Below are 22,834 nucleotides of genomic sequence, written 5' to 3' on the forward strand. Positions count from 1 at the left end.
GGGCCGGGCTGGTGGGCTGTCCACCTTGTCCGGCCCAGCCCCATAATAAAACCCACCTAGCCCAGCCCCTTACACCTCTTAGTGGGCTTGGGACGGGCCGGGTCCGGGCTGACCCGGCCCACTTGACACCCTTAAGCCAAATATCTTTCACATTGGACCACATTTTCAGCCACATGTTTGCTCAAATATATTATATGTTGCATTGTGCTATCAAGAAAGGTATCAATATCGTTAACATGAATTTTGGTCAGGTATAGAGCAACTCGTGAAACAATGTAGGAGACATACACCAATAGCATAATCTATAAATAAAAAATGTGTAAGATAAAAACCCAAAAGTATATTAGTTTGTACATAATAAAGTAGAAGTGTGGAAATTCAATATAATTATATGTAATTTAATTAAGTTGTTCATCTTTATAGAATTTATACGAAATCTAATCATTTTGAGTTGAGCAATATGTTACAAAATAACACTAATATTCAGAAGATATTCTAACTTCATATGACTAATGGTTGCTTTTTCTTTAAATTTCTATTTTTGGACCTGAAACAAATAGTGTTAAATTATAGACATAAATAAAAATAAATTACACAAAACTCATATATGTGACAGGAGATACATGTGTAACACGTCACTACTAAAAAATCTTTATTTTCCCACTGAAAAATGTCCAGTGGCTATTTTCCACTGAAAGTCAGTGGAAAAAACCTAAATAATAGTCTTTTCACACAAAAAAAAATAGGAAGTTTCCCAGCGTTTTAATGCGAATCTGTTTCCCACTATGTGTTTTTCCAATGAGCTGGTTCGGTGGAAATGAGATGGAAAAATCATATTTTGTAGCATAAATTTCCCACCGAATATCGATGGGAAAAACATCTATTTCTAATAGTGTGTCTAGTTATAATTATTAATTAGGCAGAGTTTAAATTTCACGGAGAGTATTTTCCTTCCTTTCCTTTCCTTTCTCATGCTCTTAATCCACCCAGTTCCAACAAAACTTTATCTTATAAAATATAAGATTGACAAATTACAATTATCTCTATGAGGGTTTCATTTTTTAACTGTTTCAAATATTAGGCTTGATCCTTGGACTTAATTATATTTCTACTATATTAGAAGCACGGGTTGAAGCAGGATCGTCGTCATTCCAAGGGCATTTCGGTCATTTCACGCGTGCCTTTCAATCTGACATCTGAGCCGCCACGTAATTCATATTCTCGGCCCTTCTTCCTGGCAAGGCCAAGGTAGTCTGCTAAAGTAGTTTTTACACATTCTCTCTTCATTGTTTCCAATAACCAATTGACCATCTTCTCTAGAGCCCCTAAACAATAAACACATGCATGTATACAATAAACATAGTGATTGCTTTGATAAATTGAAGGGGCTAAAAAAAAGTTTGAGCTGTGTTTGAATAGCGGTTCTGGAAGCCATACTTTTGTGGGTGCTCTCAGTTTACTGTGTATTTTTCGCTGCTGAGTAAGGAATACTTGGAGCTTTCACTTTTTATTACAGTTTGGTGGAAATCTGATTTCAAGAATCACATTAGAGTCAATTCCCATTTTGCTATAGTGCTTTTTCGGGTGTTTTTAACTTTTTATGTCATAATTTTTACAAAGTATTGTTTTTAATTCTGTGTTTAGCTGTTTCTGGCTCTAATATTGATGGGTCGTTACTTTAATTTACTTATAGTTTCATGTGTTTAGTTTTTCTTTCAACCCCTCCATAATTCCTAATTCCGGGAGAAGTAAAAATTAATTTTATTTTCCATTTAATTTGATATTCAAGAACAGATTACTCTTGCTTATGGCATCCGCAGCAAGCTCCAATTTGTGGGTGAAGAAATACTCATCTACGTTGATGCTTCAATTAACAATCGTTGATTCTTCTAAAGCATTATTATTCTCATTTTTTTCGTGTAAATCTTTTGTTATTTTAGTTTCCTTGGTTTTGAAGTGGTACTTAGTTCATAGTTGTAGGTTGTCCGACTGCATCACTTGGCTCGGAAGTGCTTGGTGACTGCATCACTTGGTTTTCATCGCTTGCTTTTATTGAATTTTTTGATATGGTTATCCGCAAGGGCTAATATTGAGATGTAGTTTGGAATCAGCTTTGTCCTCTTAAATTTTCTGAATTTATGTAGTTAATGGATATGTGAAAAGGCCTATAAGTATGTTAATGCCGCCAAAATGGAGGTATGAGATGCATTTTACTTTGAATTATGTGAGAAGTGGTGAATACACAACTAAATATTAGTAGTAACCAATTTAGGCCCATGTGTGTTCTTACTCGCCAACTCTAACCCTTTTCTTTTCCTCTGCTGAATTAGTGGTCATGTTAGGCAACACCTCTCATAATAGCTTTATACCATTCTTTTGAAAAAACAAAGTAGTAGTAAACCATAAACATCGCTAAGCTAATAGTGGTACTTCTACTGCTTCATTTCCAGAGTGCTTAAGAGCTTTTAGCCAAACAAAACTAGGGAAAGAAAGAGAAGAAGAGAATTAATGGTGCTTCCACTGCTTCCCTGCTAGAGTGCGTAATGAGAAGAAGAGAATGTTGTTCTGTGTTAGTATCTGTTTTGGCCTCTAAATTTTAGAAGATGTAAAAGAGAAGTTTCTTATTTAGCATTTTGGAAATAACAGGGTAAAAGCAAATAATGGAAGAATCTGAGTACTATGATGTTTGTGGTGTTGCTTCTGTAGCATCTCCAAAAGAGATATGCAGAGCCTATTATCTCAAGGTTTTGAATTTCCTTCTTTATGGTTTACATTCTAAATTTAATTTTTTCAGCTTTGCTTAGTGATTGTTTTTATTGTAGTTTGTTACACTCTAAGTTTCATCTGTTTGTACTTTTAAAATTTGCTAAATTGATGTAATTAAACATTTTTGGGATGTTTGAATTAGGAAATTAAGGTGTATTTTTTTTCCATTTGATTATTTGTTAAACTAACATTCATTTGATATGAAGTACAAATGGTGTAGAAACGACCATTTTGGTATGTTGAAGGAAATATTTGACAACAAACACATTCACTAAATTGAAATTGTACCAGATTATATGAGGAGTGAAAATTATCTGAAGGGGTGTGTGTTTCCTTTCTTAAATAATGCACAAGATTTTAACATCATATTTGTTGTTTGTATAAATGACATTGACTGACATCTCTATTAGAGTTGATATATATTTCTTTGATTGTTAACTCAACAACTCTTTTAGTTAGCTACTACATTTCTTCCTATTGAAACGAGATGCTAAAAGCTTCTTCATAGAGACAGATAATTGATTTTCCTGTTAGTAGGAGCGTCACTAAGAGTAGTAAATCATGTTGTGGAGAGAACTGCTAATAGAAGGTCTCATTCCTTATTGTGTCAGTGGCTTAGTGCGTACAAGTAGATTTGTTTGGAGGATGAGCTATAAGATAACCTTTATATTCTGTTATAGCTTATTCTGAATGTCTAATCACTTTACTGCATAATTATTTACTGATTGGTAAGCTAAATGAGTATATTTGAAATGTTTATTAACTATTGTCACAGTTACCTGGTATGTTACCCCAATGACCATATTTAATATTTGTCAGGTCTCTATATTTAAATTCAGAAACAATGATTAAAGATTTTTATTTGCATACTGATCTTGGCTACTATGTTTGTCTTATATACAAGCATAATTTGTGATTCTTGAACATGTCGAGAGGATTGGACTGTTGGAGTATACATGTAATATTTGAAGTCGAAGATGCATATATTTTTTACAATTATTCTTTCTGGTTAGCTTCTTTAGAGTGTAAATATGCTTAGCTTCGACACATTTTTAGGTGAGAGGTGACATTCTGCAAGTACTTCCATTTTGTGATTAGATGTTTGTAGTTGTGACATAGTTCTCATACCTGAGAAGAGTTTTCCTACTTTGGCAGCGACTAGATCGTAAGGTTTTTACTTTTAAGTTCGTCACACGCTTTAAGAGTTAATAAAAAGAAGCTATAGCGAAAATGAAATTTTATGCCTTCAATACCACAACTAAATGCTAAGATGCTCATAGCGTTCCTCCTGGAATTGCAGTCGTCTCACTGTTGCATTAATGGCCAAAACCAACCGTTGGGACTCCGGCTTACATTGCTCCAGAGGTCTTGTCCAGAAGAGAATATGATGACAAGGTATTTGTGTAATTACTTATGTGATTTTTTACATTTGGAGCAGAGGCAATGAAATATTGAAGAAGAGAAAGCTCCCTTAAATTTAAAAGATGGCACATTAAAAAGATGGCATTTAGAGTAAAGCCTATAAATATGGGTCAGACCGGAGACGTATCTATTTTGTTTAAATGTTCACAATTAAATAAAAAGGATGAATTCTTGTAAGTTTCTCAACGTGTTATGACAGTAGTAGCCTATTGAAACAAGTTGTTGGAGAAAGTATCTAGCCTGAGATTAGCTTGGCTAGGTATCTTTAATAGATGTCATCTTCAACATGTTAACTTTTTTTCTATTACAATGTATTCTGAAACGAAATCTGCATTAGTACTATTTAAAGCTTATAGGAGTTTATATTAAGATATATGTGAGATTATAAATGAATCTTTGTGATATTGGTTATGGCCTAAAGTCCTAAAAAAGATTACGCTGAACGAGAAATGATAAAGACCAAATGAACATGTCAAGGGAGCGATGGACCATTTATATATGTTGTGTTAGTATAGGCGATGTTGTTAGTATAGGCGATGCTCTTTTGGATTTGCTGTGAGCATAATAATTCAAACCAAACGTCAACAAAGCAGAAGACTTTGGATTTAAGACATGTTTTAGAGGTTCCTTATAAGCAAAAAGAGGGAGGAAGAATGAATGAAACTTGAAAATATACCCAAAGAATATATTCAAAAAGAGGAACGAAGAAAGAAACACAGAAAACATACCAAAAATTAGGAGTACAGATACCTTAAATTGGAAGCACAAGTGGTTACGGGAAAGTTGAAAAAAAATCACCAGAAGAAAATAAGAGAAAGAGAACTCAGGAGTTCTGAGACCCAATTTTGCTCTTGGGAGTTCTTAGTGTTAGTGATCTCCTCGCAATTTATTTAAAAAGAGACCGAGCTCATTTGAGAAAGGTAAAATGAGACGTCGAAATTAAAGGAATAAGAAACTTGGTATAGGGTTGTGTATCATTGTGTTGAGTTACAGATAGGTGGTCTGACAAATTAAGACACAGCTGCTACAATTAAAGGTTGTTCTAGCTTTGTGTGCTTCATTTTGGCAATTGATCAAAATGAGAATCTAAGACCAACACTTGACGTATAATTTATGGTAGTTAGTAACTTTTATTCTTTATAGATTCACAATATACACACATATACCATCGCACAAAGCTGATAAGATTTTGTTTAATTGCTGTGCTTTTTTAGTGCTAACTTTGTTGTTCATAACAAGTTAGAACTTTCTGTGTTTGCAGTAGCATCCTTGAGTTCCTTTCAACAGCTTTTGTAGATGTATATATTAGAATTTTTTTTATACAACAGAACAGTATACTGATTCTGCTAGAAGTTGAGATCATTTTATCAATTGTACGAGTTTATTCTTTATTTATCATTTTCAATAACATTTCCATTTTCCGTTTTACTGATAATTTCAAATGTTGTTTAGTATCTACAAATCATTACTAATAGACTTTTAATATTCCCTAGATTTCTGATTCCTTGGGATAGCTGCTTGCGTGGTATAGAGATTTTGGAAGCTGAAGAGTGGAGATGTGTGATTTTTCAGCCTCTATACAAGTGAGAGTTGTCTTTAGGTGGAATTCTTCCACCAACTACCAATGGCACTGATAAGCTCATATGTAGGAGTTGGACAAGATTACCAGTCTATGAAGCTTATTTTTGTTAGGGAACACCCTTTTATATTAGCTCTGTTGGCAGGCAAATATGGTCATTCAATTGAAGCATGGGACTATTTGAATGAGGACACAAGTATGAACACAATATAGATATCTGCATCTTTCCTTTCTTGTGTTAAACCATACCAACATTATTAATTTGAAGGAGTGAAAATATAGAGCCTGCATTCAGTGTGTAGATTTTAGTGTTGGGCCCGTGCTGCCATCTAGTTACTACTATATGAGTGAGAATACAAATTTTTTGTAGTCCTCACAGAGTCAAAATAATAATTTCATTCTTTAATGATTTGGATCGGCTACACCCCTACACGTGTTGTTAGTGTTGACTTTTCTTGCATGCTTCCAATTTATCCTCATCTTTTCTTTTAAAATCAAACTCACTTGGGTCCCCTTATTGAATTAGCTTTTGCATTATTTGGGTTATACATTTTGGGCTTTGCTTCTTTGATGAGCTGATACATATATGTTTATAAAGATTTGTTCTAAATTAATTTTCAGGTATAATATTAAAAATTATTTTCTCTTTTTAGTCTACTTTAATTGTTATGGTTATTAAGAATAATTGATCTAAAATTGTAAATTAACAATTGACTTTAGCTAAAAATACTTATCCTGAAATAACTATTAATTTAAATAATCAAGATTAAACTTTGCAATTATTTTTAACTATACCCTTATAATTCTTTTTAATATTTCTTAAGTCTAAAAAAATATCTAATAAATAGGGGTAACTTAGTAAATAATATCTTCTTTTATTATTTTTATTAATGAGCATGAAAAGAGCAAAAACAACAGTTAAAACGAGATGAAGTGGGTATGTTTTAAGGGACGTGCAAAATATATAAACATGACAAGTAAAATGGATCAGAAGGAAGTACATTATTTATGTACTTTAATTATTATTAGATTAATTTATAAAGACTCTAACCAATATTATTAATATTGTAATATAAACTTGAAGTCATTGAGAAATTTGGTGTACTGGATGATTCTAGAAGATGAAAAAAATGAGTTTTGTCAAAAACTCTTGCTACATGAATTTATAAGTGAAATTAGGACTTAATAAACACCAAAAAATTTTTTATTACTGTCAATAACTAAGAAATTACATGCTCACAAATTTAAAAAAATGCCAATGTCTTTCGAATTATGATCTTCGTCAAGTTGTAATTATTAAAATATTTTAAATTATGTTATTTTACAGAATAGTGAATCACTTGTAGCCCCTTTCATATTTAATAATTCTCCAACTAAACTTCCTTCCTCATAAATAATTTTTTACTTAATTTATCCAATCATGTGATTACCAAATTCAATAATTATGAAGACTTATCAACAAGACATGTTTAACGTGCCACTAAATTATATTAATTATGAAACGAAAAAATGTGATACACTTATACTTTTTAAATTTAAAATACTACTTTTATATTTTGAGTTTGGGCCCGGGCTTAGCACAGATCTGATGAAACTAGTTATTATTATATGCATTGAAAATGAAATTCTCAAATTCTATTGAAACGTGACATTAATTCGAAAATCGTACAATCATCTTTTTTGAAAAGCTGTAATGCAAAAATAACAGATATCTTACTCCCTCCGTTTTAATTTATGTGAGCCCATTTGACTGGACAAGGAGTTTAAGAAAGTAGAGAAGATTTTTAAACTTATGGTCTTAAATGAGTCACATATATTTTGGGAAAAAGGATACTGCGTGTTCACTCAGCCAAACTAATCCCACATTTGACCACTGTTTGGGCTTAATCCCACCAGGAGTTCGGTCGGTCCAAATTAATGCCAAGGTTGGCCGGCCCAACAGACCAGGCACTTTAAAAAAAAAAAAAAACTTTTTGTGGCGACTTAGTTGCCACAAAAACGTCGCCACTAAAGGGCTGATATTGAAAAATTAGGCTTTTTAGTGGCAATTAAAAAAATCGCCACTAAAGGTTAAATATCCCAAAACATGTATAATATGTGTATATTTAGTAAGCAATATCCCAAAATCTGTATAATATGTGTATATTTAGTAAGTATATACAAGAATGATACATTTTTATATACATATGTTGGAATTATATGTACACTTTATATACAAGAATGATATAGTTTGTTTATATACATATGCTGCAATTAATTATACACTTTATACACAAGAATGATGCAGTTTATATACATAGGCTGGAATTAATTATACACGTTATATACAAGAATGATACGGTTTATATACATATGCTAGAATTAATCATACATTTATTATACATAAATTATACGTTAATTACACATTTATTATACACATATTATAAAATAATGATATGATATATTTTTTTATATATACAATAGTGATACATATTATATACCACAATGATACGGTTTCTATGATACATTTTTTATACGTATGATACACTTTCTATACAAGACTGATACAGTTTATATACACATGTTGGAATTATATATACACTTTCTATACAAAAATGATATATACTATATACAAAAACGATACAATTTTCTATTCTATAATACACATTATATACACAAATGATACATATTATATACAAAAATAATACATACCTTAGTGATTCATATTTTATACAGTTTCTATACATTAGAGAGAGGTACTGATACATATACACAAATGATAAATATTATATACAAAAATCCCCTCAGAGTTTTTTGGGATATTCTTACTAAATATACACATATTATACATGTTTTGGGATGTTTAACCTTTAGTGGCGACTTTTTAAATTGCCACTGAAAAGCTTGATTTTTCTGTAGCAGAAGTTGCCACAAAAAGTCTATTTTTTTTAAAGCGCCTAAGCTTTTAGTGGCGACTTTTTAAATCTTTTGTGGCGACTTTTACTCGCCACAAAGACTTGCTACAGATTTGGCTAGCGGATGAAAATAGTTTATGGGCTAATTTTTGGGTTTGGGAATAGATGGGCCAGCGCGTGGAATTATTTATGGCCCAGCGACCATTTGTGTCCTTTTCCCTATATTTTGTGTGGCTATAAATCATTGCATAAAAGTAAAGTGTTTTCCAATATAGAAAAAGGTCATTCTTTTTGTCACGGACTAATAAGAAAATAGATTCACATAAATTAAAATGAAGGGAATATTATCTAAGGCGCCAGAGAGTAGGCGGACCCACGTGTACCTTTATGGGTGCTTAAGCACCCACTGACTTCAATTAAAAATTTGTTAATTATGTGGAGGTTTCGCACAATTAAATACATAGAATGAGTTAGCACCCATTGACTTAGAGAAGCGTTGGGTGCTACGGTCCAAGGTCGTTCTTTGATTCCATGTTTGAGGGTTTGATCCTCCTTTTCAACTTATCTATTTATTTATTTTTTACTTTTAGCATATGTAGCTTTGATAATTGCTCACATAATACCTCTATATTTCCCTTTCATTTTCAGCCCCACTTTCACATTAATCTTTCTTTCCTTTTAGTCATCTCATTAATTCCTTGCTTTCTCTCTCTCTTTTTCTCTTCTACTTTCTCCTTGTTTAAGTTAAATTAAGCCAAAATAGATTTATCTCTCTTTCATTTTCTTTTCCACTTCCTAACAAGCTTGTGCAGAAACAAGAATAGAATCCACTAATGATCAAACTTATGAGAAAACCCTTCTGAAAATAGGTCAACAATTTAATACCTATGAATTCTTTTGTTTATCATATATATTCACGTTTTTTTCTTTGTGTAGCTTATTAATTATGCTGAAGGGTTTTTAGAATAATTTTAAAACTTTTATTTTTTAAAGTGAATGATAAATTCAAATTACTTTTTAAAATTGAATAAAATAATAGGTGAAATAATTAAAAAAATATTAAAGCATGACGTTAATTTAAGATAGTTTGAAATGTTATTAATCAGATGTTGGGATTTTTACTATGATGAGTTTGTTATTAGTTTTAGGTTTACGCCTAACGCAGAAGAGCAACCATTAACTTTAAATCCTGCATCCGCCACTGCCGGAGACTATGGAATAAGCAACAAAAGAGAAATTTTCATCAAATATAGCTCAACAAGGTTGGGCCAAGGATAACAGATATTCCAAGAAAATGATACATACCTCTAAGGTGAAAATTTACCATCCGATGTTTATACCATAATCAATAGTGACATATGTATCTTGTGCATTTTCTTCTATGAGAAGAAGAATGGGATGAATTGGAATATACAAACCTCATCTAATTATGGTTTATTAATGTGAGTTTTCACCTTATTTCGTACGTAACCACGACAAAATACACCAATTTGATATAAACATTCGGTACAAGTAAATATTTACCTACCTCTCATAGGCGCTAGACCTCTCTGTAATTCTCCTTAGAAAATTCTTAGAAAGTTTTTGGCAAGTTCTTTTTATTAGTTAATAAAGAATTACTACTTGGTCTTTACTTTTATTTATGTTTTTAAAGATCTGAAGCGATATCCTTATATTTCTAGAAGGGAAAAGGATCAAATATACCCCTCTACTATCTTTCATTAGTCAATTTTACCCTCTGTTAGTAATAATGAACAAAAATATTCCTGCCGTCTAATAAGTATACACATACTCTTAATTGGATGAAAAACCCCAATTCCCATAAAATTATCTGATTTTAAATAAAAATACCAAAACTCCTACATGACCCGCTCGACCCATCAAATTATAAGCATTTTAATTATCGAGGAGTTTAATCACGGGTGACATGGCAAAAAGACCAATAAAAAAGAAACACATCAGCAAAGATTAAAAAAGACGTAATCGAAAAAAGGTCTTCATCTTCTTCTTCTTTTTTTGAGCAGCACCTAACAAAAAAAAGTCCTGAAACTACTACATCTTTTTCCTTCATTCCTTCATTTAAAGAGAAAGTGGAAAAGAACAATATGATACCAATGGAATTTTCTTTAGAAAACTACCCACCTTGTTTGAAAACGAAGTTTCAATATATTGTAGACCCACTTTGTGTGGAACCAACAAACTAGCAAAATGGCTAAAAGATGACAGAAAATGGCTGGTAAAATTTATTCAGTACCGTAGAAATGGAAAATGGTGATCAACAGACACCTGCCACTATGACGTCGTCATCAGCTTTGATGTAGAAAGTCGGCATAGCGGTGTTTATTATAAAGGAAAGTAAATTTTGCTAGGAAAACACTTTAATTTTCTCCGTTGATCATCATACCTTTGCGTTCACCGTGACTATTTGGAGTTTGAAAAAGTTTTGAAAGTGTGTGGTGAACTAGAATTTGAATTTTGAGAATGGATGACGCTGTTAAAAAATTGACTTATTATGTAATTTATATTTCCTTGCTAGTTAAATCTTGATGCTCTATCTTTGTAATGGCCAGTGATTCCAGATTATTGCTAAAAGAAAATGGCAGAAATAATTTTGTAGGAAATGACCAGAAATAACTAAAAAATGTCTTTTGTTCAAGAAGAATTGATTTGAATATGTGGCTGAAGAAAATGGCAGGAAAATATGAATTTGGAAGAATCAGAAAAAATAGAATAGAAATGGCTACGTATAATGTGTGGGTCGGGGCGGGCCTGGTAGGGATTGGGTATTTTTATTTAAAATCGGGTAATTTTGTGAGAATTGGGATTTTCCATCCAATCAAGGATATGGGTGCATACTTATTAAACGACAGGAGTATTTTTGTTCACTATCACTAGCGAAAGATAAATTTGGCTAATAAAATAAAGTAGAGGGGTATATTTAACCCTTTTCCTTTTCTAGAATGTACACGTGTGTGAGAGTCTATTTACCTAAATTCGTCTCTCGAGTATTCTCTTTATTGTATAGTTGTATGCATAACATGGAAGCAAGAGAATCATCTTTAAATTAAAATTTGAAAATGTAATGAAATAATAGCACTCAATTGACAAAAAAAAAACTTTTAAAATTATAATATATCACAAGAAAGTATATATTTTTTGAATCGTTCTTCATTAAAAGTTTCTCCAAAACAACCAAAAATAAGACAAAAGAAGAACAATCTTTTTGGATTTTGTTCTTCAAATAAATCGAAAAGAACATGCAAACTCCTTATAATAAAATTGGAATGAAGTGTTGTTCAATCACATAACAAAAATGCTCGAATCTCACCCTCGAACACATTGCAGTACCTGCAATACTTTAATAAATACAAAAAATCTACTTTTAAAAGTGTTGAGTTTGATATGAATTCAGTGATTGACATGAATGACCGCCATTGTTAGGTCAAGAAGAGCTCAAGCTCAAAGGCAACAGAGAAGGAAATAACAGTGAGGAAGGAATGTGATTTGGTGAAATCTTAACTGATTTCATTTCTGAGATATTTCCACTAGTTATATACACATTACAATGGAGGATTGACAGCTGGACTAATCTACAACTAATGAGTGAAAATATCTTCTAACCTCTAATTAACTAACCGACTTAGCTCCTAATATAACTACCTCAGTCAACTCACAGTATTGGCTGCTGACTAAGCAACGAATTACATTAAATATCTAAGTGTATGTCACGCCCCGAACCTAGGCCTGGACGTAACACGGCACCCGGTGCCTGACTGCATGTGACCGAGCGAACCAACTGGCTGACTGAATCAACATGTGATATCAAAACATAACTAAATGTGGAATAACTAAACACATGCTGATATACTAAAGGTCTGACTGAAATCATAATGCGGAAATACATAGACAATCTGAACATATATCTAAAAGTAGCCAACATGGCTAAACCAAAACGACTGAACAACTGCCATCAAGGCTAACATAATAAATATCTGACTGTCTGAACTGTGTCTATGAAGCCTCTAAGAGTACTGAATGATAGAGCTGTCTATAAACTGAAATAACTGGATAGCTGACAACGCCCCGAAGGAATGTGGGGCTCACCAGTAGCTGATACGTGCACTCCTAATTAGCTGAGTCGTCAACCTGTGTATCGTTACCTGCATCGCGAGATGCAGGCCCCCAAGCAATAAAAAGGGACATCAGTACATTTGAATTGTACTGGTATGTAAAGCAACTGAAGCAATAAAATACTGGAACTGAAACTGAAACTGAACTAAACAGGAAAGCAAGAAGCTGAAGTACTCCCTGTTCTGGATGAAGAATCACCTGTAAAACTGTAAATATAATTGTGGCCTGGGGCCCAAATAATGTGCACAAAAACTGTGGCCTCTGGCCCAAGCAATATGTATGCATAAACTATGGCCTAGGACCCAAAAATACAGATACAGGTGTTCAACATTAACAATTTAAAAACTGAGATTGGCTATAGCTAATAGCATGATAACTGTTTCTGATTATTGGACTCATGCAAATAACTGGTTATACACTGACTGAGACTCATGTGATAACAATGCATAAGTCTATAAAGATTATGTGCTGAGTTCATGATGTTCAAAGTGACAACCATGAACGAATTTTGTAACTCCAACCCTAGAAGATAACAGTTCTATATCATATCATGAAACTAGGGATAACTATATTCTGAGTCAAATTGCTGACAAGTATGAAGAATGGGGCGTAGGGAGAATCATGAACATTCCCTAACGTAGATAGTTAGCCTCACATACCTTAATTCCAGCCTTTGAGCGTAATACAATGTTCGTCAACCCTTTCAACTTTGATCTATATCAATACAAGTCAAATGGATTCTATATTAGCAATAATATTCATGCTTTGGTCATCTAAGCATTTTATCAAACACTTAGTGAGCATGAAGCTCCACAGTCTCCATTAATGGTGATTTCTTCACCCAATTCCCATTCTATTACTCCTAGGTGATTCTACAATCTTAATTAGATGTAATTAACATCATTCTTCATCACCCATATGAATACAACAATCTGAAGTCAACAATCCAAAAGCCCTAGCATAGTTGATATAATTCTCTTTATCAAACCCATTTACTATTCTCCCAAGAACTTATCAACACTTTAATCGTCATGAAATATCACAAAACTTACCTTAGTTATTGTAGGAATAAGCCTTGAGTTGAAATGCTTCACTTGAACAAAACCCTAGTTCCACCTTCCATGGAATTTCTTGACTTGAATGGATTTGATGTGTTTCTCACACTTAGTTTTGTGGATTGATGAAGTGGATCTTTAGTTTCACTTGGATTCTTGCATATGAAGTGTTTGGATGGCTCTAGAGAACCCTTGAGTCGTGGAGGAGAAATGGGAATGAAAAAAATGAGTTTGGGTCTCTTATTAACATCTTAAAATCCGACCCATCGGGCAAATCTACGCCCATTTTTACGGACCGTCAAACTGTTTGACGGACCGTCAAAATGGTCCGTAAAACTACCCAGCAAAATATGGGTTTCTGTGACCATTTTACGCTGGCCTGAGTCAATTTGACGGACCGTCAAATCGTTTGACGGACCGTCAAAATGGTCCATAAAACTGCTCAGCAAAATTGAGTTTCTGTGACATTTTGACGGACTGTCAAAATGTTTTACGGCCGTCAAACTGTTCTACGGACCGTCAAATGGTCCGTCAAAATTTTCTGCTCGGACAGTCTGTCGTATAATGGGCATAACACTTTGCACAGATGTCCGTTTGAGGTCCATAATATACCGTTGGAAAACTATTTCAAGGGGATACAACTTTCATCAAGTAAGTTTTCCCAAATTCCAAATTAATAGAGGGGTTATGGTCGTTGGAAGTAAGACCTTCCATAAACTCACTTGCAAACATGCCCCGTAGAGTGGCTTCCAACTTTTCTTTGCCCAAAGACATTTCTTATGACTTAATTGGTTTTCAAAACACTTCCTATAACCCTAATATTGGTTCCATTATATTATCATCTTATGAGTCAAACTTTCGTCCGAAGTTACGAGGTGTTACAATATCTCCCCCTTGGGATCATTCGTCCTCGAATGATAACCATTCGGGATTCTACAAAATATTTGCCAGAGTTTCCCCTGTAATAAGGCACTACCAACCTGTCACAACAACCCATAATATCATTGCCTCACAGGGCTACATCACAATAGCATTATAAATTGGCCACACACGACCAAAAGCATGAAAAGAAAGCTTACATACCTCAAAATCTTGGTGCTTCATCATAAATCTCTTCTGCGGGCTGAAACAAGTGCGGGTACCTGTATTTCATATCCTCCTCGGCTTCCCATGTAGCTTCCTCAACTTTCTGACTCCTCCACAGGACTTTCACTGAGGCTACTTCCTTAGTTCTCAACTTGCGAACTTGACGATCAAGAATGGCTACGGGGATCTCCTCATAGGTGAGGCCATCCTTAATTGTTATAGTATTAGCAGGAACAACCAACGATGGGTCTCCTACACACTTCCTCAACATGGTTACATGAAACACTGGGTGAACAGCAGCCAAATCTTGTGGCAACTCAAGTTCATAAGCTACTAGACCGACCTTTCGTAAAATTCTGTAAGGTCCAATATATCTGGGACTGAGCTTCCCTTTCTTGCCAAATCGCATAACACCCTTCATAGGTGAGACTTTAAGGAACACCCAATCATCGACTGAAAATTCTAAGTCCCTTCGGCTCACATCTGTGTAAGACTTCTGGCGACTCTGAGCAGTTTTCAAACGCTCCTGTATTAACTTGACTTTCTCTATAGCTTGATAAACCAATTCTGGTCCTAACAACTCTGCTTCACCTACTTCGAACCAACCAATTGGTGATCTGCACCTTCGCCCATACAGAGCTTCAAACGGTGTCATTCCAATGCTAGCATGATAACTGTTATTATAGGAAACCTCAATGAGAGGTAAATGGTCATCCCAATTACCCTTGAAATCTAGGACACATGCTCTCAACATGTCCTCAAGGGTCTGAATAGTGCGCTCTGCCTGGCCATCTGTTTGTGGATGGAAAGTTGTGCTGAGGTTCACCTTGGTATCCAATCCTTTCTGAAAGGATTTCCAGAAGTTCGCTGTGAACTGAGCACCACGATTTGAAATAATGGACACAGGTGTCCCATGCAATCTGACAATCTCATTAACATACATCTTGGCATAATCTTCTGCTGAATCTGTGGTCTTGACTGGAAAAAAGTGTGCTGACTTAGTAAGTCGGTCGACGATCACCCAAATAGAGTCATGTCTCCTAGCTGAACGAGGTAAACCTGATACAAAATCCATATTGATCATTTCCCATTTCGAGACAGGAATATCAATATTCTGAGCCAAGCCACTAGGCCTCTGGTGTTCAGCTTTCACTTGCTGACAATTCGGACACTTAGCTACAAAATCTGCTACATTCTTCTTCATATCATTCCACCAATAAATCTCTTTAAGATCATGGTACATCTTAGTAGAACCTGGGTGAATGGAATACTTGGAATTGTGAGCTTCTGACATGATCCGCTCTCTGAGCCCATCTATATCTGGAACACACAATCTACCTCGGTACCTCAAGGTACCATCATCTCCCCCCTGTTCGAAAGTCGTTGTCTTATGCTTGTGAATTCCCTCTTTTAGCTTCAACAAGTAGGGATCATTAAACTGTTTCTCCTTGACTTCCACGACTAAAGAGGAAAGAGCCCTGTTCTGAACAACCACACCACCATTCTCGGAGTCCAAAAGTCGAACTCCAAGATTGGCCAAACGGTGAACTTCCTTTGTCATAACTCTCTTATCCACGTCCATGTGGGCTAAACTTCCCATGGAGTGCCGACTAAGAGCATCATCTACAACATTTGCTTTCCCCGGATGATAAAGAATGTCCACATCATAATCTTTAAGCGATTCGAACCATCTTCTCTTCCTAAGATTCAACTCCCTTTGCTTGAAGATATACTGCAGGCTTTTATGATCTGTGAAAATATCAACATGCACTCCATACAAATAATGACGCCATATCTTAAGTGCAAAAATTACAGCTGCTAACTCTAAGTCATGAGTCGGATAATTCTTTTCGTGAACCTTGAGCTGACGATATGCATAAGCTATAACCTTACCATGCTGCATTAAGACACATCCGAGACCAACTCCCGAAGCGTCACAATAAACCACGAACCCTTCAGCTCCCTCTGGCAGCGTCAAAACTGGAGCAGAAGTCAATTTCTTCTTCAACTCTTCAAAGCTTCGCTCGCAAGCATCTGACCATTGGAATTTGACTTTCTTCTGAGTCAGCTTAGTCAGCGGAGCTGAGATAGAGGAAAATCCCTCAACAAAATGCCTATAATAACCTGCCAGGCCCAAGAAACTTCTAATGTCTGATGCTGAGGTGGGTCTGAGCTAGTTCTTGACAACATCAATTTTCTGAAGGTCCACCTTAACACCTTCACCTGAAATTACATGGCCTAGGAAGGCCACTGATTTGAGCCAAAACTCGCACTTTGAGAATTTTGCATAAAGCTCACGATCCTTGAGAGTCTGCAACACTATTCTGAGATGCTCTGCATGATCTGTCTCACTACGGGAATACACCAATATGTCATCAATAAACACAATGACGAATAAATCAAGATAAGGCTTGAATACTCTGTTCATAAGATCCATGAAAGTTGCTGGTGCATTCGTCAACCCAAACGACATGACAAGAAATTCAAAATGCCCATAACGGGTTCGGAAAGCGGTCTTCGGAATGTCAACTTCCTTAACCTTTAACTGATGATAGCCTGATCTGAGGTCAATCTTGGAATAACACTGAGCACCCTGAAGTTGATCAAATAGGCCGTCTATTCTGGGAAGAGGATACTTATTTTTAATGGTGACCTTGTTCAACTGGCGGTAGTCTATACACATACGCAAGGATCCATCCTTCTTTCAGACAAACAAGACCGGTGCGCCCTAAGGTGAGACACTTGGCCTTATAAATCCCTTATCAATAAGATCCTTCAACTGAACTTTTAACTCCTTTAACTCTGCTGGGGTCATCCTATACGGTGGAATAGATATCGGCTTAGTGCCGGGAAGTAGGTCAATTCCAAAATCAATTTCCCTATCGGGAGGGACTCCGGGTAGGTCATCTGGAAAAACTTCTGGAAATTCACTGACAACTGGTACTGACTGAAGAGTTGGAGTCTGGGCATCTGCATCCCTGACTCGAACTAAGTGATAAATATACCCCTTGGAGATCATCTTTCTGGCTCTAAGGTAGGAAATAAATCTACCCCTAGGTGCTACTGAATTATCTTTCCATTCTATAAGTTCATCGGGAAAATCAAATGTCACAGTTTTGGTTCTACAACCCACAGAGGCATAACAGGACTCTAACCAATCCATACCCACAATTACGTCAAAATCTACCATCTCCAATTCTATTAAGTCTGCTATGGTGCTGCGATGATAGATTAACACTGGACAACCTCTATAGATACGCCTAGCTATAACTGATTCCCCAACCGGTGTGGATACTTCGAAAGGTTCTTGCAACTTTTCGGGTTCTATCCCAAATTTCTTAGCAATATACGGGGTTATATAAGATAGAGTGGATCCTGGGTCCATAAGAGCGAATACATCGAAGGTGAAGACTGTTAGCATACCTGTGACAACATCTCCACGAGCCTCTGTATCCTGGCGACCTGACAGTACATACAAACGATTCTGACCACCGCCCGTATTACCGGGCTTTGCTGCTCCGTGCCCCTGCTGGGCTTGGAAATTTCGGGGAGTTTCTGAATTTGTGGACTGAGCTACATTATTGTTACCTCCGGTATTCCGTCTTGCGGACGGACAATCCCGCAGAAAATGACTCGGCTGACCACACCCAAAACAACCATCCATGCCTAAACGGCATACTCCTGAATGTTTCTTACCACAAGTGTTGCAAGTAGGGTGTTGAAAACCACGGTTGGTCACGCTGGCCTGTGAATGTGAGCCTGCCGTTCCGAAGTTCCGGTCTTTCTGGTTAAACTTGGACCTTTGAAATGGAGCACTAGCTGTTGAGGGAGTAGGTCTTGATGACCTATTCTTAAAAAACTGACGGTTTCCATCACCTTGAGATCCCCCATGACTGAAATTACCAGCAGACTTAGCCCTCTTACTAAACTCTCTATCTTTTTTATTATGTAGGGCTTCTTCTTCCTTCATTCTTGTCTCGTTACCTTGCACGAATGCCAGTATCTTAGAAATAGTCATCTTGTCGTTCTGAGCAGCTGTGTTGGCATCCCTGTGCAACTCGGGTTTAAGCCCAAGTACAAAATCTCCTAACCACGGCTCTCATATCAGGAACCATGTGAGGAGCGTGTCTGGACAATGACACGAACTTGAGGTAATAGTCCTGAACAGTCATGTCCTTTTGCCTTAGATTCTCAAACTCTATAGCCTTGGCTTCTCTAACCTCAATTGGCATGAAGTGTTCAATAAAAGCGTCTGCAAATTCGTCCCAAGTAGCAGAAGGTGCATCCTCCCCTCGGGACTGTTCCCATGTCTCATACCAAATATGGGCCACATCTTGCAGCTGGAAAGCCCCAAATTATGCTGCCTCTGAATCAGTAGCATGCATCACACGAAATATTTTCTGGAGTCCATCAATGAAATTCTGGGGTCTTCCTCCTTCTTTAACCCTGTGAACACTGGCGGCTTCATCCGCATAAACTCCTGAGTCCTAGAACTATTTAACCCACTACTAGCGCCTGAGCTAGGGGCCGTTTCCTGTCCCTGGGCCTGATTTGCCAAAATTTGAGTGAGCAGCTGAATAGCTCCTCTAACATCTGCATCAGAAGTATTGGAAGGCGTAGCAGCGACATTAGCTGTGGCGGCTGCCTGGGCCTGAGTGCCCCCTTCTGTTGCTGCGTCAACGGTAGCCGTCTAGCTAGTAGTCGTATTTTTCTTGTTGTACTTCCTTTTTGGAGCCATTTCTGAAATACGTAATTCGCACGAGTTAGAAGAATTCCTAAAAGCATTACTCTATCTTGCACGATCTAGAGTATGGAAGAAGTGAAACAAATCCTGAATGTCTTGGTGGTCAACTGTTTATATGTGTGGGGCCCTCACACATATAAAAGAGACCCCACTGGACACGGCTTCATAGACTCCCTAAGACACTTGAACCTAAGCTCTGATACCAAGCTTTGTCACACCCCGAACCTAGGCCTGGACGTAACACGGCACCCGGTGCCTGACTGCATGTGACCGAGCGAACCAACTGGCTGACTGAATCAACATGTGATATCAAAACATAACTAAATGTGGAATAACTAAACACATGTTGATATACTAAAGGTCTGACTGAAATCATAATGCGGAAATACATAGACAATCTGAACATATATCTAAAAGTAGCCAACATGGCTAAACCAAAACGACTGAACAACTGCCATCAAGGCTAACATAATAAATATCTGACTGTCTGAACTATGTCTATGAAGCCTCTAAGAGTACTGAATGATAGAGCTGTCTATAAACTGAAATAACTGGATAGCTGACAACGCCCCGAAGGAATGTGGGGCTCACCAGTAGCTGATACGTGCACTCCTAATTAGCTGAGTCGTCAACCTGTGTATCGTTACCTGCATCGCGAGATGCAGGCCCCCAAGCAATAAAAAGGGACATCAGTACATTTGAATTGTACTGGTATGTAAAGCAACTGAAGCAATAAAATACTGGAACTAAAACTGAAACTGAACTAAACAGGAAAGCAAGAAGCTGAAGTACTCCCTGTTCTGGATGAAGAATCACCTGCAAAATTGTAAATATAACTGTGGCCTGGGGCCCAAATAATGTGCACAAAAACTGTGGCCTCTGGCCCAAGCAATACGTATGCATAAACTGAGGCCTAGGGCCCAAAAATACAGATACAGGTTTTCAACATTAACAATTTAAAAACTGAGACTGGCTATAGCTAATAGCATGATAACTGTTTCTGATTATTGGACTCATGCAAATAACTGGTTATACACTGACTGAGACTCATGTGATAACAATGTATAAGTCTATAAAGATTACGTGTTGAGTTCATGATGTTCAAAGTGACAACTATGAACGAATTTAACTGCAACCCTAGAAGATAACAGTTCTATATCATATCATGAAACTAGGGATAACTATATTCTGAGTCAAATTGCTGACAAGTATGAAGAATGGGGCGCAGGGAGAATCATGAACATTCCCTAACGTAGATAGTTAGCCTCACATACCTTAATTCCAGCCTTTGAGCGTAATACAATGTTCGTCAACCCTTTCAACTTTGATCTTATCAATACAAGTCAAAGGGATTCTATATTAGCAATAATATTCATGTTTTGGTCATCTAAGCATTTTATCAAACACTTAGTGGGCATGAAGCTCCACAGTCTCCATTAATGGTGATTTCTTCACCCAATTCTCATTATATTACTCCTAGGTGATTCTACAATCTTAATTAGATGTAATTAACATCATTCTTCATCACCCATATGAATACAACAATCCCAAGTCAACAATCCAAAAGCCCTAGCATAGTTCATATAATTCTCTTTATCAAACCCATTTACTATTCTCCCAAGAACTTATCAACACTTTAATCGTCATGAAACATCACAAAACTTACCTTAGTTATTGTAGGAATAGGCCTTGAGTTGAAATGCTTCACTTGAACAAAACCCTAGTTCCACCTTCCATGGAATTTCTTGACTTGAATGGATTTGATGTGTTTCTCACACTTAGTTTTGTGGATTGATGAAGTGGATCTTTAGTTTCACTTGGATTCTTGCATATGAAGTGTTTGGATGGCTCTAGAGAACCCTTGAGTCGTGGAGGAGAAATGGGAATGAAAAAAATGAGTTTGGGTCTCTTATTAACATCTTAAAATCTGACTCATCGGGTAATTCTACGCCCATTTTTACGGACCGTCAAACTGTTTGACGGACCGTCAAAATGGTCCGTAAAACTACCCAGCAAAATATGGGTTTCTATGACCATTTTACGCTGGCCTGAGTCAATTTGACGGACCGTCAAATCGTTTGACGGACCGTCAAAATGGTCCGTAAAACTGCTCAGCAAAATTGAGTTTCTGTGACATTTTGACGGACCGTCAAAATGTTTTACGGCCGTCAAACTGTTCTACGGACCGTCAAATGGTCCGTCAAAATTTTCTGCTCGGACAGTCTGTCGTATAATGGGCATAACTGTTTGTACAGATGTCCGTTTGAGGCTCATAATATACCGTTGGAAAGATATTTGAAGGGGCTACAACTTTCATCAAGGAAGGTTTCCCAAATTCCAAATTAATAGAGGGGTTATGGTCGTTGGAAGTAAGACCTTCCATAAACTCACTTGCAAACATGCCCCGTAGAGTGGCTTCCAACTTTTCTTTGCCCAAAGACATTTCTTATGACTTAATTGGTTTTCAAAACACTTCCTATAACCCTCATATTGGTTCCATTATATTATCATCTTATGAGTCAAACTTTCGTCCGAAGTTACGAGGTGTTACAGTGTATTTCAGTAATATAATCTCAACAGCTCCCCTCAAGATGGAGGTGATGAAATCACTGCCATCTTACCAAGTAAGTGATGATGCTTGACTCCACTGAGTACTTTTGTGAGAATGTCTGCAAGTTGAGAATTGGTAGAAGTGGAATGTAGATCAATTAGCCCATCTTGTAACTTATCCCTAACAAAATGACAGTCCACCTCTATATGTTTAGTTCTTTCATGGAACACTGGATTGTTAGCAATATGGCCAGCTGCTTGATTGTCGCAGAATACAGTAATAGGCTTTGCAGATGAGGCATTCAATTCAGTAAGCAGTCTATCCAACCATACCAGCTCCCCTACTACCTTTCTAACTGACCTGTACTCAGCTTCTACAGAGGACAGCGAAACTGTTGTTTGTTTCTTGGACTTCCAACTTATTGGGCTATCTCCAAGAAAGACAATGTAGCCACTCACTGATCTCCTAGAATCAGGGCAAGTAGCGCAATCTGAGTCACAATATGCTGAAACTGTGTAATTCTAACTATTTGACAAGAAAATTCCCAAAGTACGATTTGCCTTCAAGTACCTAAGAACATGTAAAGCAGCCTTGTAGTGAGGTTCT

At 36.3% G+C, this 22,834-nt stretch overlaps 1 long non-coding RNA gene across 1 annotated transcript; it reads right to left on the reverse strand.

Annotated features, from left to right (window-relative positions):
• Positions 1 to 19,907: 19,907 nt before the first annotated feature.
• Positions 19,908 to 21,542, reverse strand: LOC132642723 (uncharacterized). The gene is made up of 3 exons (XR_009583313.1): positions 21,344 to 21,542; positions 20,952 to 21,006; positions 19,908 to 20,324 (listed from the first exon to the last, which is right to left on the reverse strand). It is a non-coding gene; the product is annotated as an uncharacterized LOC132642723 (long non-coding RNA).
• Between the last annotated feature and the right edge of the window lie 1,292 nt (positions 21,543 to 22,834).

The sequence above is a fragment of the Lycium barbarum genome, chromosome 5, assembly GCF_019175385.1.
Source record: "Lycium barbarum isolate Lr01 chromosome 5, ASM1917538v2, whole genome shotgun sequence".
Classification (NCBI taxonomy): domain Eukaryota; kingdom Viridiplantae; phylum Streptophyta; class Magnoliopsida; order Solanales; family Solanaceae; genus Lycium; species Lycium barbarum.